Below are 16,986 nucleotides of genomic sequence, written 5' to 3' on the forward strand. Positions count from 1 at the left end.
GTGTCGTAAGGTTTGGTCAATAGTTTTCCTTTACCATCGATTTCTAAGTGTAGGTCAAGAAATGAGGCTGACTTCACAGTGTCTGTAGTATTCTTTATCTCAAGTTTTATGGGGTAGATGCGATGTATCAAATCCTCGAAATAAGGATTGTTTTAAGATAATACATCATCTACATAGCAGAAACTGAGATTAAAGGATCTAGCTAAACGATAGTCTTTCTTTCGGATCAAATCAGCTATAAAGTCAGCCTGATATGAGTGAAGGAATAGGTCAGCAAGTGGAGGAGCACAATTTGTTCCCATTGGAATGCCGACCGTTTGTTGAAAAAACCGCGTGCACCACACTGGACAAATATGTTATTAAAAATTCAAGCATTTGGTAAACATCTTCGTGCAAAGAGTACGTGGCTTCCAGGTTACTTTCTAGTCATCTCACACTGAAGTGCATGTTGCCGCGGTCGGACATGTTGGTAACAGCAATTTTCTCATCTTCCCTCCCCTTTTTCATCTAGATATCAGCTTTGGTACACAGCTTGGATATTTATTGTCCCATAAATTTTCTGTGTTGTTTCATTAATATAATTAGTGTTTCCTCAATAGTTTATATCAATTCATTAATTATTTGTTACTCTTCATCAAAGACATAAACGATAATCATTCTGCTCATTATCATCAAATCCATCAACATGCATTGTAAATGTACTTTGTCAAAAACCTAATTTTATTTACATTCTTTTAAAAAAAATTTGAGCAAATCAATGATGCAGAAATAAAAAAAAGTGTTATTTTCAAAACCGAGAAGAAAACATTCCTGAGTAAAATTACATTGTTAGATCACCTGACATACGGAATTTTTTTACGGGTTTTCAGAAAATTTAATTGATAATAAAGATTTAGAATTACCATGTGCGACAAATATTCAGAAATTATAATTTGTCCCGATTCCAACAGTATACAGCTTTCACATAAGCACAGTTTTGATTGTTTTCAATAGTCATTTATAGTTTAGATAGGTGTGTTTTTTTTTCGACACAGCCGCAATAGCGGGCGTAACGTCTTTGCTTAAAGTCATATATTAAATACACCAGGCGAGGACCTAAGGGATGAAGTGCTTGGCGTATGCCCCACTCAAATCGGGAGGGAATAATTGCTAGGAATGACAATTCACATGAATTACATTCGAAATTTTCGTATTTCATACCAGATGTATAGTACATCGTATTACTGCGTCAGGTTTTCGATATCGGCGTAGTCATTGGTCCGAGGCTAGCCATATTGGACTGAAGGGTAAACGAAGTCCTATATTTTTAGCCGAGGACAAATAACTAGGCCAATATGGAAAACCTTACAAAATTATAATTTCATTGACTAACTAGTCAAATACACAAGGCCAATTGCGGACTTTAACCAGTACAATATGACGTATTGTACGGGTAAAAGCTTATTAGCCCTTGAATGTACTACATTGCAAAACCTAATATACAATTACTTCCGAGAATTCTACGAGTATTCTTCCGCTTTAAATTGCGCATACATTGTGCACGTGAAAAAGATGTCAACGGCGGTTCGACCTAGAGATTCCTAAACGGGAGGTGATCTTTCGAAGGGGTTTTAACTTTTTTAAATATATTACAAGATTAGCTTTTTAAAAGGCCATCCATTCGGACTATTTTGAAACAAAAAAATATTTGTCTTATTTTCTTATTCAAGATTAGCAAAATTATGTGACTCTAATACATTCTGTATATTTCTGCAAGCACAAGTTATGGCTGCAAGTGGTTACTAATGGTATTTATTCAACATTACTTGTCACATGCATTACATGTCACTACAGTATCAAAGATCTAAAAGTACATGTACAAAAAAACTACAATATTCAACTAAACGGCAAAACTTGGCTACGGGAAGTTCCTGAAATCGGGATGACTTATAAATACAGTTTGACTTTTGACATTAAATTTACAAAACAATTTTTCAAACAAATATTACATTTTTATTTAAAAATTATTTTATATACATGTACCTTCAGATACCGCAATATCTTTTCATCTTTTAGAACTGTGTCAGGGACTGTATATTAGGCGAGTACCGAACAAGGGATTTCGAGGTTTTAATGCACCTATCTAACACATGGCTATATTATATATCTTTGGAAAGGTCTCTAATCGTACTTTCAGAATTGCTTGGTCCAAAAACTGGGAAGTGGTCACAACTGCAAAAACTGCAAAAAATGAGTATTTCAAAATCATATAACATTTAAATAAAAGCGTCGTTTAAAAATAAACCATATTTTAAAATTATATCAAAATTTCTTTTTAATCAATTTAAATCTTAGCTTTATTCATTTTTAAATTTACCTTCTAGAAATTCTTTAGAATTTAGGAAAAACGCATTATTTTGTAAAAAAAAAACAAATTTTTTGGGGGTTCCCACATTAAACGACCGGCATTTTTTTGCCCTATAAACATACAAAAAACTTATGTTTTCGTCACAAGAACATATTTATCTATTTTTGCAAACCTAAGATCGTGGTTGATTCGCTCCTTTATTGCTCGAAATGCTGTCTTTTTAAAACGCAAAAACGCGGGAAAAGGTCTTAAAGCCTTAACTTATAATCGAAGACACTTGTTTATTATATCCAACGAAAAGTTGCAGATATTTGATGTTCTGATCCGTTCAAGTATCTGTCCGTACGGGCGTACCTGTGTCCGTGCGTCCGTCATAACGTCTTCTGGCTTAGGTAACGCCTCCGTTTTTTACCGATTTACTTCAAACTATAGGGAATGATTAGTAACAATAATATCTTAGACGTTTTTCACATACATCGGTCAATGGGCAATATTTTATTTGGTTACTTACATGTAAATGATTGAATATACTTCAGTGTGTAAATGTTTGTGTGTTGGGTATTGTGAGCGTGCTCGCAAAGTTTCTTTAAATTGTTCTCCTTTTAGTTAGAGGCTAATTATAAATGCCCATTCTTAAAATTTCTTCATTTTCTATCCGCGGTTGCTTTTATTGCTTTTTGATGATTTTAATTTTAATGATTGCCCAATGTGAGAGAACGGCTCATACAACTGTCAAATGTTCTATGCGGCATGCCAAAATACTTTAGGTATTTCGAGACATTCGTGTTACCTAATACAACCACAAAAATGCTCTCCAAAAACAGCTCCAGACGGCTATATGTCTTACACAGAAGTATGGAACTTCGTAAGCACAGTTGGATTGTTTTCCTATAAGCATTTGTTAAATAGGAGTGACTGTATATAAATCTGTATCTACCAACATATATCAAAGACTCCCATTTCCCAATTTTTTTTCCTAATGATGAATTAAAACACGGCAGAGTACAGCATAATAGCCAACAAACCGCAGAATGTGTAACTGAAAACAGACGCTCTAGTATGCATAGAAAACGGTTGACAATGCCTGCTCACATATATCAGCACACCACTGATATTGTATTTCTGCTTGTTGAACACAGTACACAAAAGAATTTTCTGTCTGTCAATTGTAGGTAATTTACATGGTAGCTCAACAGTAGTACCTGGCAAATTTCTGAAGAAGTACGAAGTAATGAGAGGTTTCGTCATGGAAAGAAAACATGTCAATGGCTTAGAAAAGCCTAGTTGTTCTGAACAGTATCAGCTGCATGCTTAATCGATGAAACTTTTTCCTCTATTGGCTGGGCTTTTATTCGACAACTGGTGATTCTCTGATTCCGTTGCCAAGTATTTAATTTTTATTGCGACTTACCTCCTCACAAACATGAAATGTAGCACTAACTATTGAGTAAAAAGAATCATTTCCATCTACTGTTTCAGCATTCATGTCAACTTTGACACCGTAATGGCAGAAAACAGTGGGAATATATAAAGTACAAACATGCAAAGGTTGTCAACTACAATGTTCAACAAAGAGTCAACTGACAACTTTGATCCCTAAAGACTTTTGAAGGCCTTATAATAAGGATCATTTCAGCAACTGAAAGAGTTTGGCTAAACCTAACGATTTTGAGATATATGCAAAAAACTACTGTCAGACCCCTATGTTCTATTTTTAGTAATAGCGGCCAGTTTTTTTTAATGGATCCTCACATCAGTTCTATGCAAGATATCCCTAGGAGCATTCATACCAAGTTTGGTTTCAATTGGTCAAGTAGTGTCAGAGGAGAAGATCTTTGAAAGAAATAACATTGAACATAGCAAAAATCGTTGAAAAAGGGCAATAACTCCAACATGGCTTAACGGATTAAAACTAAAACTTCACCAGAGATAGATCTCATCATGCTGAAAACTTTTATCCACGTCAAAATTTAGCTAAACCTAACGGTTTTGGAAATATATGTGAAAAACTACTGTCTGACCCCTATGTTCTATTTTAGTCACGGCGGCCATGTTTTTCGACAAATAAAAAATCCCCACAACAGTTCTATGCAGGATGTCCCAAGAAACATTCATACCAAGTGTGGTTTCAATTGGTCAAATAGTGTCAGAGGAGAAAATTTTTGAAAGAAAAAAATATTAAAAAACAGCAAAAATCGTTGAAAAGGGGCAATAACTCCAACATGGCTTAACGGATTAAAACCAAAACTTGACCAGAGATAGATCTCATCATGCTGAACACTTTTACAAATATGCAAATATGTTTAAATTTTTGAAATGATGACGGAAAAACAAAATTGAAAAAATCATGTAAAAAAATTAAAATCCTCTATGGATGGAAAACTTTTTTCGGGGCAGAACTATCAATTCATTGTATGGAAGCCCGTTCGGGACATTTTTTGAAATTTGGTGATTATGATCGGAAAAAATGTGCATTTGATGATTTTTCCCATTTTTGTCCTTGAAAATACGTAGAATAATCGATTTCCACCGTGCAAATGTGTTTTAATTTTTGAAATATTGCGAGAAAACGAAAATTGAAAAATTATGTAAAAAAATTAAACTTCTCTATGGATGGAAAACTTTTTTCGGGGCAGAACTATCAATTCATTGTATGGAAGCCCGTTCGGGACATTTTTTGAAATTTGGTGATTATGATCTGAAAAAAATGTGCATTTTTATTTGATGATTTTTTTCCATTTTTGTCCTTGAAAATACGTAGAATGATCGATTTCCACCGTGCAAATATGTTTAAATTTTTGAAATGATGACGGAAAAACAAAATTGAAAAAATCATGTAAAAAAATTAAAATCCTCTATGGATGGAAAACTTTTTTCGGGATAGAACTATCAATTCATTGTATGGAAGCCCGTTCGGGACATTTTTTGAAATTTGGTGATTATGATCGGAAAAAAATGTGCATTTTTATTTGATGAATTTTTTTCCATTTTTGTCCTTGAAAATACGTAGAATGATCGATTTCCACCGTGCAAATATGTTTAAATTTTTGAAATGATGACGGAAAAACAAAATTGAAAAAATCATGTAAAAAAATTAAAATCCTCTATGGATGGAAAACTTTTTTCGGGGCAGAACTATCAATTCATTGTATGGAAGCCCGTTCGGGACATTTTTTGAAATTTGGTGATTATGATCGGAAAAAATGTGCATTTGATGATTTTTCCCATTTTTGTCCTTGAAAATACGTAGAATAATCGATTTCCACCGTGCAAATGTGTTTTAATTTTTGAAATATTGCGAGAAAACGAAAATTGAAAAATTATGTAAAAAAATTAAACTTCTTTATGGATGGAAAACTTTTTTCGGGGCAGAACTATCAATTCATTGTATGGAAGCCCGTTCGGGACATTTTTTGAAATTTGGTGATTATGATCTGAAAAAGATGTGCATTTTTATTTGATGATTTTTTTCCCATTTTTGTCCTTGAAAATACGTAGAATGATCGATTTCCACCGTGCAAATATGTTTAAATTTTTGAAATGATGACGGAAAAACAAAATTGAAAAAATCATGTAAAAGAATTAAAATCCTCTATGGATGGAAAACTTTTTTCGGGGCAGAACTATCAATTCATTGTATGGAAGCCCGTTCGGGACATTTTTTGAAATTTGGTGATTATGATCTGAAAAAAATGTGCATTTTTATTTGATGATTTTTTTTCCATTTTTGTCCTTGAAAATACGTTGAATGATCGATTTCCACCGTGCAAATATGTTTAAATTTTTGAAATGATGACGGAAAAACAAAATTGAAAAAATCATGTAAAAAAATTAAAATCCTCTATGGATGGAAAACTTTTTTCGGGGCAGAACTATCAATTCATTGTATGGAAGCCCGTTCGGGACATTTTTTGAAATTTGGTGATTATGATCGGAAAAAATGTGCATTTGATGATTTTTCCCATTTTTGTCCTTGAAAATACGTAGAATAATCGATTTCCACCGTGCAAATGTGTTTTAATTTTTGAAATATTGCGAGAAAACGAAAATTGAAAAATTATGTAAAAAAATTAAACTTCTCTATGGATGGAAAACTTTTTTCGGGGCAGAACTATCAATTCATTGTATGGAAGCCCGTTCGGGACATTTTTTGAAATTTGGTGATTATGATCTGAAAAAGATGTGCATTTTTATTTGATGATTTTTTTCCCATTTTTGTCCTTGAAAATACGTAGAATGATCGATTTCCACCGTGCAAATATGTTTAAATTTTTGAAATGATGACGGAAAAACAAAATTGAAAAAATCATGTAAAAGAATTAAAATCCTCTATGGATGGAAAACTTTTTTCGGGGCAGAACTATCAATTCATTGTATGGAAGCCCGTTCGGGACATTTTTTGAAATTTGGTGATTATGATCTGAAAAAAATGTGCATTTTTATTTGATGATTTTTTTTCCATTTTTGTCCTTGAAAATACGTTGAATGATCGATTTCCACCGTGCAAATATGTTTAAATTTTTGAAATGATGACGGAAAAACAAAATTGAAAAAATCATGTAAAAGAATTAAAATCCTCTATGGATGGAAAACTTTTTTCGGGGCAGAACTATCAATTCATTGTATGGAAGCCCGTTCGGGACATTTTTTGAAATTTGGTGATTATGATCGGAAAAAATGTGCATTTGATGATTTTTCCCATTTTTGTCCTTGAAAATACGTAGAATAATCGATTTCCACCGTGCAAATGTGTTTTAATTTTTGAAATATTGCGAGAAAACGAAAATTGAAAAATTATGTAAAAAAATTAAACTTCTCTATGGATGGAAAACTTTTTTCGGGGCAGAACTATCAATTCATTGTATGGAAGCCCGTTCGGGACATTTTTTGAAATTTGGTGATTATGATCTGAAAAAAATGTGCATTTTTATTTGATGATTTTTTTCCATTTTTGTCCTTGAAAATACGTAGAATGATCAATTTCGACCGTGCAAATATGTTTTAATTTTTGAAATGATGACGGAAAAACAAAATTGAAAAAATCATGTAAAAGAATTAAAATCCTCTATGGATGGAAAACTTTTTTCGGGGCAGAACTATCAATTCATTGTATGGAAGCCCGTTCGGGACATTTTTTGAAATTTGGTGATTATGATCTGAAAAAAATGTGCATTTTTATTTGATGATTTTTTTTCCATTTTTGTCCTTGAAAATACGTTGAATGATCGATTTCCACCGTGCAAATATGTTTAAATTTTTGAAATGATGACGGAAAAACAAAATTGAAAAAATCATGTAAAAAAATTAAAATCCTCTATGGATGGAAAACTTTTTTCGGGGCAGAACTATCAATTCATTGTATGGAAGCCCGTTCGGGACATTTTTTGAAATTTGGTGATTATGATCTGAAAAAGATGTGCATTTTTATTTGATGATTTTTTTCCCATTTTTGTCCTTGAAAATACGTAGAATGATCGATTTCCACCGTGCAAATATGTTTAAATTTTTGAAATGATGACGGAAAAACAAAATTGAAAAAATCATGTAAAAGAATTAAAATCCTCTATGGATGGAAAACTTTTTTCGGGGCAGAACTATCAATTCATTGTATGGAAGCCCGTTCGGGACATTTTTTGAAATTTGGTGATTATGATCTGAAAAAGATGTGCATTTTTATTTGATGATTTTTTTCCCATTTTTGTCCTTGAAAATACGTAGAATGATCGATTTCCACCGTGCAAATATGTTTAAATTTTTGAAATGATGACGGAAAAACAAAATTGAAAAAATCATGTAAAAGAATTAAAATCCTCTATGGATGGAAAACTTTTTTCGGGGCAGAACTATCAATTCATTGTATGGAAGCCCGTTCGGGACATTTTTTGAAATTTGGTGATTATGATCTGAAAAAAATGTGCATTTTTATTTGATGATTTTTTTTCCATTTTTGTCCTTGAAAATACGTTGAATGATCGATTTCCACCGTGCAAATATGTTTAAATTTTTGAAATGATGACGGAAAAACAAAATTGAAAAAATCATGTAAAAAAATTAAAATCCTCTATGGGATGGAAAACTTTTTTCGGGGCAGAACTATCAATTCATTGTATGGAAGCCCGTTCGGGACATTTTTTGAAATTTGGTGATTATGATCGGAAAAAATGTGCATTTTTATTTGATGATTTTTCCCATTTTTGTCCTTGAAAATACGTAGAATCAACGATTTCCACCGTGCAAATATGTTTAAATTTTTGAAATATTGCGAGAAAAACGAAAATTGAAAAAATCATGTAAAAAAATTAAAATCCTCTATGGATGGAAAACTTTTTTCGGGGCAGAACTATCAATTCATTGTACGGAAGCCCGTTCGGGACATTTTTTGAAATTTGGTGATTATGATCTGAAAAAAATGTGCATTTTTATTTGATGATTTTTTTCCATTTTTGTCCTTGAAAATACGTAGAATGATCGATTTCCACCGTGCAAATATGTTTAAATTTTTGAAATGATGACGGAAAAACAAAATTGAAAAAATCATGTAAAAGAATTAAAATCCTCTATGGATGGAAAACTTTTTTCGGGGCAGAACTATCAATTCATTGTATGGAAGCCCGTTCGGGACATTTTTTGAAATTTGGTGATTATGATCTGAAAAAAATGTGCATTTTTATTTGATGATTTTTTTTCCATTTTTTTCCTTGAAAATACATTGAATGATCGATTTCCACCGTGCAAATATGTTTAAATTTTTGAAATGATGACGGAAAAACAAAATTGAAAAAATCATGTAAAAAAATTAAAATCCTCTATGGATGGAAAACTTTTTTCGGGGCAGAACTATCAATTCATTGTATGGAAGCCCGTTCGGGACATTTTTTGAAATTTGGTGATTATGATCTGAAGAAGATGTGCATTTTTATTTGATGATTTTTTTCCCACTTTTGTCCTTGAAAATACGTAGAATGATCGATTTCCACCGTGCAAATATGTTTAAATTTTTGAAATGATGACGGAAAAACAAAATTGAAAAAATCATGTAAAAGAATTAAAATCCTCTATGGATGGAAAACTTTTTTCGGGGCAGAACTATCAATTCATTGTATGGAAGCCCGTTCGGGACATTTTTTGAAATTTGGTGATTATGATCTGAAAAAAATGTGCATTTTTATTTGATGATTTTTTTTCCATTTTTGTCCTTGAAAATACGTTGAATGATCGATTTCCACCGTGCAAATATGTTTAAATTTTTGAAATGATGACGGAAAAACAAAATTGAAAAAATCATGTAAAAAAATTAAAATCCTCTATGGATGGAAAACTTTTTTCGGGGCAGAACTATCAATTCATTGTATGGAAGCCCGTTCGGGACATTTTTTGAAATTTGGTGATTATGATCTGAAAAAAATGTGCATTTTTATTTGATGATTTTTTTTCCATTTTTGTCCTTGAAAATACGTTGAATGATCGATTTCCACCGTGCAAATATGTTTAAATTTTTGAAATGATGACGGAAAAACAAAATTGAAAAAATCATGTAAAAGAATTAAAATCCTCTATGGATGGAAAACTTTTTTCGGGGCAGAACTATCAATTCATTGTATGGAAGCCCGTTCGGGACATTTTTTGAAATTTGGTGATTATGATCGGAAAAAATGTGCATTTGATGATTTTTCCCATTTTTGTCCTTGAAAATACGTAGAATAATCGATTTCCACCGTGCAAATGTGTTTTAATTTTTGAAATATTGCGAGAAAACGAAAATTGAAAAATTATGTAAAAAAATTAAACTTCTCTATGGATGGAAAACTTTTTTCGGGGCAGAACTATCAATTCATTATATGGAAGCCCGTTCGGGACATTTTTTGAAATTTGGTGATTATGATCTGAAAAAGATGTGCATTTTTATTTGATGATTTTTTTCCCATTTTTGTCCTTGAAAATACGTAGAATGATCGATTTCCACCGTGCAAATATGTTTAAATTTTTGAAATGATGACGGAAAAACAAAATTGAAAAAATCATGTAAAAAAATTAAAATCCTCTATGGATGGAAAACTTTTTTCGGGGCAGAACTATCAATTCATTGTATGGAAGCCCGTTCGGGACATTTTTTGAAATTTGGTGATTATGATCGGAAAAAATGTGCATTTTTATTTGATGATTTTTCCCATTTTTGTCCTTGAAAATACGTAGAATCAACGATTTCCACCGTGCAAATATGTTTAAATTTTTGAAATATTGCGAGAAAAACGAAAATTGAAAAAATCATGTAAAAAAATTAAAATCCTCTATGGATGGAAAACTTTTTTCGGGGCAGAACTATCAATTCATTGTACGGAAGCCCGTTCGGGACATTTTTTGAAATTTGGTGATTATGATCTGAAAAAAATGTGCATTTTTATTTGATGATTTTTTTCCATTTTTGTCCTTGAAAATACGTAGAATGATCGATTTCCACCGTGCAAATATGTTTAAATTTTTGAAATGATGACGGAAAAACAAAATTGAAAAAATCATGTAAAAGAATTAAAATCCTCTATGGATGGAAAACTTTTTTCGGGGCAGAACTATCAATTCATTGTATGGAAGCCCGTTCGGGACATTTTTTGAAATTTGGTGATTATGATCTGAAAAAAATGTGCATTTTTATTTGATGATTTTTTTTCCATTTTTGTCCTTGAAAATACATTGAATGATCGATTTCCACCGTGCAAATATGTTTAAATTTTTGAAATGATGACGGAAAAACAAAATTGAAAAAATCATGTAAAAAAATTAAAATCCTCTATGGATGGAAAACTTTTTTCGGGGCAGAACTATCAATTCATTGTATGGAAGCCCGTTCGGGACATTTTTTGAAATTTGGTGATTATGATCGGAAAAAATGTGCATTTGATGATTTTTCCCATTTTTGTCCTTGAAAATACGTAGAATAATCGATTTCCACCGTGCAAATGTGTTTTAATTTTTGAAATATTGCGAGAAAACGAAAATTGAAAAATTATGTAAAAAAATTAAACTTCTCTATGGATGGAAAACTTTTTTCGGGGCAGAACTATCAATTCATTGTATGGAAGCCCGTTCGGGACATTTTTTGAAATTTGGTGATTATGATCTGAAAAAAATGTGCATTTTTATTTGATGATTTTTTTCCATTTTTGTCCTTGAAAATACGTAGAATGATCGATTTCCACCGTGCAAATATGTTTAAATTTTTGAAATGATGACGGAAAAACAAAATTGAAAAAATCATGTAAAAAAATTAAAATCCTCTATGGATGGAAAACTTTTTTCGGGATAGAACTATCAATTCATTGTATGGAAGCCCGTTCGGGACATTTTTTGAAATTTGGTGATTATGATCGGAAAAAAATGTGCATTTTTATTTGATGAATTTTTTTCCATTTTTGTCCTTGAAAATACGTAGAATGATCGATTTCCACCGTGCAAATATGTTTAAATTTTTGAAATGATGACGGAAAAACAAAATTGAAAAAATCATGTAAAAAAATTAAAATCCTCTATGGATGGAAAACTTTTTTCGGGGCAGAACTATCAATTCATTGTATGGAAGCCCGTTCGGGACATTTTTTGAAATTTGGTGATTATGATCGGAAAAAATGTGCATTTGATGATTTTTCCCATTTTTGTCCTTGAAAATACGTAGAATAATCGATTTCCACCGTGCAAATGTGTTTTAATTTTTGAAATATTGCGAGAAAACGAAAATTGAAAAATTATGTAAAAAAATTAAACTTCTCTATGGATGGAAAACTTTTTTCGGGGCAGAACTATCAATTCATTATATGGAAGCCCGTTCGGGACATTTTTTGAAATTTGGTGATTATGATCTGAAAAAGATGTGCATTTTTATTTGATGATTTTTTTCCCATTTTTGTCCTTGAAAATACGTAGAATGATCGATTTCCACCGTGCAAATATGTTTAAATTTTTGAAATGATGACGGAAAAACAAAATTGAAAAAATCATGTAAAAAAATTAAAATCCTCTATGGATGGAAAACTTTTTTCGGGGCAGAACTATCAATTCATTGTATGGAAGCCCGTTCGGGACATTTTTTGAAATTTGGTGATTATGATCGGAAAAAATGTGCATTTTTATTTGATGATTTTTCCCATTTTTGTCCTTGAAAATACGTAGAATCAACGATTTCCACCGTGCAAATATGTTTAAATTTTTGAAATATTGCGAGAAAAACGAAAATTGAAAAAATCATGTAAAAAAATTAAAATCCTCTATGGATGGAAAACTTTTTTCGGGGCAGAACTATCAATTCATTGTACGGAAGCCCGTTCGGGACATTTTTTGAAATTTGGTGATTATGATCTGAAAAAAATGTGCATTTTTATTTGATGATTTTTTTCCATTTTTGTCCTTGAAAATACGTAGAATGATCGATTTCCACCGTGCAAATATGTTTAAATTTTTGAAATGATGACGGAAAAACAAAATTGAAAAAATCATGTAAAAGAATTAAAATCCTCTATGGATGGAAAACTTTTTTCGGGGCAGAACTATCAATTCATTGTATGGAAGCCCGTTCGGGACATTTTTTGAAATTTGGTGATTATGATCTGAAAAAAATGTGCATTTTTATTTGATGATTTTTTTTCCATTTTTGTCCTTGAAAATACATTGAATGATCGATTTCCACCGTGCAAATATGTTTAAATTTTTGAAATGATGACGGAAAAACAAAATTGAAAAAATCATGTAAAAAAATTAAAATCCTCTATGGATGGAAAACTTTTTTCGGGGCAGAACTATCAATTCATTGTATGGAAGCCCGTTCGGGACATTTTTTGAAATTTGGTGATTATGATCGGAAAAAATGTGCATTTGATGATTTTTCCCATTTTTGTCCTTGAAAATACGTAGAATAATCGATTTCCACCGTGCAAATGTGTTTTAATTTTTGAAATATTGCGAGAAAACGAAAATTGAAAAATTATGTAAAAAAATTAAACTTCTCTATGGATGGAAAACTTTTTTCGGGGCAGAACTATCAATTCATTGTATGGAAGCCCGTTCGGGACATTTTTTGAAATTTGGTGATTATGATCTGAAAAAAATGTGCATTTTTATTTGATGATTTTTTTTCCATTTTTGTCCTTGAAAATACGTTGAATGATCGATTTCCACCGTGCAAATATGTTTAAATTTTTGAAATGATGACGGAAAAACAAAATTGAAAAAATCATGTAAAAGAATTAAAATCCTCTATGGATGGAAAACTTTTTTCGGGGCAGAACTATCAATTCATTGTATGGAAGCCCGTTCGGGACATTTTTTGAAATTTGGTGATTATGATCGGAAAAAATGTGCATTTTTATTTGATGATTTTTTTTCCATTTTTGTCCTTGAAAATACGTTGAATGATCGATTTCCACCGTGCAAATATGTTTAAATTTTTGAAATGATGACGGAAAAACAAAATTGAAAAAATCATGTAAAAAAATTAAAATCCTCTATGGATGGAAAACTTTTTTCGGGGCAGAACTATCAATTCATTGTATGGAAGCCCGTTCGGGACATTTTTTGAAATTTGGTGATTATGATCGGAAAAAATGTGCATTTTTATTTGATGATTTTTCCCATTTTTGTCCTTGAAAATACGTAGAATCAACGATTTCCACCGTGCAAATATGTTTAAATTTTTGAAATATTGCGAGAAAAACGAAAATTGAAAAAATCATGTAAAAAAATTAAAATCCTCTATGGATGGAAAACTTTTTTCGGGGCAGAACTATCAATTCATTGTACGGAAGCCCGTTCGGGACATTTTTTGAAATTTGGTGATTATGATCTGAAAAAAATGTGCATTTTTATTTGATGATTTTTTTCCATTTTTGTCCTTGAAAATACGTAGAATGATCGATTTCCACCGTGCAAATATGTTTAAATTTTTGAAATGATGACGGAAAAACAAAATTGAAAAAATCATGTAAAAGAATTAAAATCCTCTATGGATGGAAAACTTTTTTCGGGGCAGAACTATCAATTCATTGTATGGAAGCCCGTTCGGGACATTTTTTGAAATTTGGTGATTATGATCTGAAAAAAATGTGCATTTTTATTTGATGATTTTTTTTCCATTTTTGTCCTTGAAAATACGTAGAATGATCGATTTCCACCGTGCAAATATGTTTAAATTTTTGAAATGATGACGGAAAAACAAAATTGAAAAAATCATGTAAAAGAATTAAAATCCTCTATGGATGGAAAACTTTTTTCGGGGCAGAACTATCAATTCATTGTATGGAAGCCCGTTCGGGACATTTTTTGAAATTTGGTGATTATGATCTGAAAAAAATGTGCATTTTTATTTGATGATTTTTTTCCCATTTTTGTCCTTGAAAATACGTAGAATGATCGATTTCCACCGTGCAAATATGTTTAAATTTTTGAAATGATGACGGAAAAACAAAATTGAAGAAAATCATGTAAAAAAATTAAAATCCTCTATGGATGGAAAACTTTTTTCGGGGCAGAACTATCAATTCATTGTATGGAAGCCCGTTCGGGACATTTTTTGAAATTTGGTGATTATGATCTGAAGAAGATGTGCATTTTTATTTGATGATTTTTTTCCCATTTTTGTCCTTGAAAATACGTAGAATGATCGATTTCCACCGTGCAAATATGTTTAAATTTTTGAAATGATGACGGAAAAACAAAATTGAAAAAATCATGTAAAAGAATTAAAATCCTCTATGGATGGAAAACTTTTTTCGGGGCAGAACTATCAATTCATTGTATGGAAGCCCGTTCGGGACATTTTTTGAAATTTGGTGATTATGATCTGAAAAAAATGTGCATTTTTATTTGATGATTTTTTTTCCATTTTTGTCCTTGAAAATACGTTGAATGATCGATTTCCACCGTGCAAATATGTTTAAATTTTTGAAATGATGACGGAAAAACAAAATTGAAAAAATCATGTAAAAAAATTAAAATCCTCTATGGATGGAAAACTTTTTTCGGGGCAGAACTATCAATTCATTGTATGGAAGCCCGTTCGGGACATTTTTTGAAATTTGGTGATTATGATCTGAAAAAAATGTGCATTTTTATTTGATGATTTTTTTTCCATTTTTGTCCTTGAAAATACGTTGAATGATCGATTTCCACCGTGCAAATATGTTTAAATTTTTGAAATGATGACGGAAAAACAAAATTGAAAAAATCATGTAAAAGAATTAAAATCCTCTATGGATGGAAAACTTTTTTCGGGGCAGAACTATCAATTCATTGTATGGAAGCCCGTTCGGGACATTTTTTGAAATTTGGTGATTATGATCGGAAAAAATGTGCATTTGATGATTTTTCCCATTTTTGTCCTTGAAAATACGTAGAATAATCGATTTCCACCGTGCAAATGTGTTTTAATTTTTGAAATATTGCGAGAAAACGAAAATTGAAAAATTATGTAAAAAAATTAAACTTCTCTATGGATGGAAAACTTTTTTCGGGGCAGAACTATCAATTCATTATATGGAAGCCCGTTCGGGACATTTTTTGAAATTTGGTGATTATGATCTGAAAAAGATGTGCATTTTTATTTGATGATTTTTTTCCCATTTTTGTCCTTGAAAATACGTAGAATGATCGATTTCCACCGTGCAAATATGTTTAAATTTTTGAAATGATGACGGAAAAACAAAATTGAAAAAATCATGTAAAAGAATTAAAATCCTCTATGGATGGAAAACTTTTTTCGGGGCAGAACTATCAATTCATTGTATGGAAGCCCGTTCGGGACATTTTTTGAAATTTGGTGATTATGATCGGAAAAAATGTGCATTTGATGATTTTTCCCATTTTTGTCCTTGAAAATACGTAGAATAATCGATTTCCACCGTGCAAATGTGTTTTAATTTTTGAAATATTGCGAGAAAACGAAAATTGAAAAATTATGTAAAAAAATTAAACTTCTCTATGGATGGAAAACTTTTTTCGGGGCAGAACTATCAATTCATTGTATGGAAGCCCGTTCGGGACATTTTTTGAAATTTGGTGATTATGATCTGAAAAAAATGTGCATTTTTATTTGATGATTTTTTTCCATTTTTGTCCTTGAAAATACGTAGAATGATCAATTTCGACCGTGCAAATATGTTTTAATTTTTGAAATGATGACGGAAAAACAAAATTGAAAAAATCATGTAAAAGAATTAAAATCCTCTATGGATGGAAAACTTTTTTCGGGGCAGAACTATCAATTCATTGTATGGAAGCCCGTTCGGGACATTTTTTGAAATTTGGTGATTATGATCGGAAAAAAATGTGCATTTTTATTTGATGAATTTTTTTCCATTTTTGTCCTTGAAAATACGTAGAATGATCGATTTCCACCGTGCAAATATGTTTAAATTTTTGAAATGATGACGGAAAAACAAAATTGAAAAAATCATGTAAAAGAATTAAAATCCTCTATGGATGGAAAACTTTTTTCGGGGCAGAACTATCAATTCATTGTATGGAAGCCCGTTCGGGACATTTTTTGAAATTTGGTGATTATGATCTGAAAAAAATGTGCATTTTTATTTGATGATTTTTTTCCATTTTTGTCCTTGAAAATACGTAGAATGATCGATTTCGACCGTGCAAATATGTTT

General features: G+C 31.3%; 2 long non-coding RNA genes across 3 annotated transcripts in view; one reads left to right on the forward strand and one right to left on the reverse strand.

Moving 5' to 3' along the window:
- Positions 1–4,556, forward strand: part of LOC148626313 (uncharacterized) — an 11,156-nt gene extending 6,600 nt beyond the window's left edge. Inside the window, exon 3 of the long non-coding RNA XR_015920203.1 lies at positions 3,520–4,556. This is a non-coding gene — a long non-coding RNA (uncharacterized LOC148626313). The remainder of the gene's footprint in view (positions 1–3,519) is intronic.
- Positions 1–16,986, reverse strand: part of LOC148626312 (uncharacterized) — a 48,860-nt gene that overhangs the window by 21,789 nt on the left and 10,085 nt on the right. The window lies entirely within an intron of this gene.

Source organism: Perna viridis, chromosome 2 (assembly GCF_037379345.1).
Source record: "Perna viridis isolate PV_CMFRI_1.1 ecotype Kerala chromosome 2, ASM3737934v1, whole genome shotgun sequence".
NCBI lineage: Eukaryota > Metazoa > Mollusca > Bivalvia > Mytilida > Mytilidae > Perna > Perna viridis.